Source organism: Nematolebias whitei, chromosome 6, assembly GCF_014905685.2.
Source record: "Nematolebias whitei isolate Nwh7 chromosome 6, NemWhi1, whole genome shotgun sequence".
Taxonomy (NCBI): domain Eukaryota; kingdom Metazoa; phylum Chordata; class Actinopteri; order Cyprinodontiformes; family Rivulidae; genus Nematolebias; species Nematolebias whitei.
In genome coordinates this window covers 4,541,966-4,544,405 of record NC_056503.1, presented here as the reverse complement: position 1 = coordinate 4,544,405, position 2,440 = coordinate 4,541,966, and the positions used below count along the sequence as shown (strand labels likewise).

General features: G+C 39.9%; 1 protein-coding gene across 1 annotated transcript in view; it reads left to right on the top strand.

Moving 5' to 3' along the window:
- chrd (chordin) overlaps nucleotides 1–2,440 on the top strand; it is a 95,175-nt gene that overhangs the window by 4,191 nt on the left and 88,544 nt on the right. The window lies entirely within an intron of this gene.

Sequence of the window (2,440 nt, the reverse complement as noted above, 5' to 3'; positions counted from 1 at the left end):
GTTGCTGCTGATCTGTTTCATGTTGCTGCTGATCTGTTTCAATGTTGCTGCTGATCTGTTTTAATGTTGCTGCTGATCTGTTTCATGTTGCTGCTGATCTGTTTCATGTTGCTGCCGATCTGTTTTAATGTTGCTGCTGATCTGTTTCATGTTGCTGCTGATCGTTTCATGTTGCTGCTGATCTGTTTCATGTTGATGTGTTCATGCGTGCTCATCTGCTCACACAGACTCATGTTCGTGCTGCTGTTCAGCGTATTGTTTTGTACTATTAGTGCTTAGTGTATTTTTAGTAAACATTTTTCTTGGTTCATATCTTAGATCTTGTTACTGTTTTACTTTTACATTTTATACTTTTGTTGGATGTAACTGGGACCCTGTGTACACAATTTCCTTCCACCTCATGTACCACATGTGACGCAAATGACAATAAAGAACCTTGAATCCTTAAACATTTCAGACTAAGTTCCTGCCTTGTCAGCACAATAAACATTTGTAAACCTATTTCTTTAGCATACAATATTTTATTTTATCACTGCATTATAAGTATCTACAACTAATATTATATCCTAAAGAAATAGGTTTACAAATACTTAATGTGTTGACAAGGCAGTAAGTTAGTCTGAAATGTGTAATATAACAACTCTAGATGAAATATATAGGTGAACAGATTTGGTTCACTATTTGACAAGAAACTGGTCAGAACTATTTAGTGAGAACAAAGCTTCAGGTAATTTTTACTTTTCACAAAATAAAAACCAACAACCATGTTTAGTGGGTGTTTTGAACATTACCTCCTTAAAACTTGAAAAAGGCCTGCAACTCCCTCGATACTTACTTATAAAAATGTCTATAATACTTTAAATATCATGTTATTGCTGTTTCACTTCAAATTCAGTATCACAACCCTAAAATATACAAGTCTGTTTTAATTTTAAGGCCTTCAGAGTATGTTGATGTTACAGCAGAGACAAATAGCACTTAGTGTTATTATTACCATACTACAGGGATAATTGAGTGTTTGCAGGTCTGAGGCCCTTCAGGAGTATTACAGTGATTTATGTTTAAAGGAACTGTCTGTAAGCTGTGTAGTACTGATACACACTAAATTATACTACCCTCACATTAGACTGAAAATGAAAACAATTGTTTCCTAGCATTCCTTGAGAGAATGCATATCACCCGCTGCCTTGAATGCCAGAGTTTTACACTAAGATATGGAGAAAAATGACAGCGCCTGCATCATTCTGGTCAAATGATCTCATACGTAATTGCAATTTGTCACACTGAGAGTTTATGTTGTGAATAACTGTCAGGTACCACCACACCAGATTTTAGCTCAATATATGTCAAACAGACTAAGTCACGCCTGTCTGAGTGTTGGATAATGTTCATAAACGGTGGAAGCACTCTTGAATGATTAACCAAAAGTTAGTTGTAAAGGGCGGCACGGTGGAGCAGATGGTAGAGCTGTTGCCTCTCAGCAAGAAAGTTGCCAGATCAAATCCCGGCCATGGGGGCCTTTCCGGGTGGAGTTTGCATGCTCTCTCCGTGCATACGTGGGTTTTCTCCGGCTTCCTCCCACAGACCAACAACATGCATGTTTGTTTGTCTGACTGGTAACTAAATAGTTCCAGGTGTGTGAGAGAGAGAGAATGGTTGCTTTGTTTCATTTGTCTCTATGTGTCCGTGATGGACAGGAGACCTGTCCAGGGTGTCCACCACTTCTCACATAGTGACTGCTGGACATGGATTCCAGTGATCCCTGTGACCCGGAAAGGAAAAAGTGGGTAAAAGATGATGGATGGATGGATGGATGGATGGATGGATGGATGGATGGATGGATGGATGGATGGATGGATGGAGATATTTTGCTAATAGACAAACAAAGATGATTCAAAAGTGAATGATAAAGTTTTAAGGGAAGGTCTTGCTCAATAGTAACACTTGGGCTACGTTCACGCTGCAGCTCTTAAATCTAGATTCTGAAGACTTGCTCAGGTCTGACTTGTCTTCGTGGTCGTTCACCTCGTCATTAAAATACGACCTCCGTCACACTCCAGCGTGAACCGTTCTGAGGCACCCACATGTGCACAGGGAAGGATGAAGTCACGCGCTACGTTTAAGGGAGTAAATATGGATGCTACAAATGTTAGCATGTGTGATTCTGAAGTTGTGTGATCAGAGCTGATTAAGTTATTATCAGATGGGCTTGTCTGGTCCAAAGATTATATTTAATCTGGTCTCTGGACGGCTCCTCTGGCGCAGAGTTGTATTTTGGAACAGGAGAGACGTACTGAAAGTAGAAACCAACTCAAGTAATGATTCCATCACGTCAATATCAATACAGTGCGACACTAACGTTAGGATCACATGTTGCTGTAGATTCTCAGCCTTCCAGGACATGACATCTAAAGAACGAACACGAAGCACCTGGACCTTT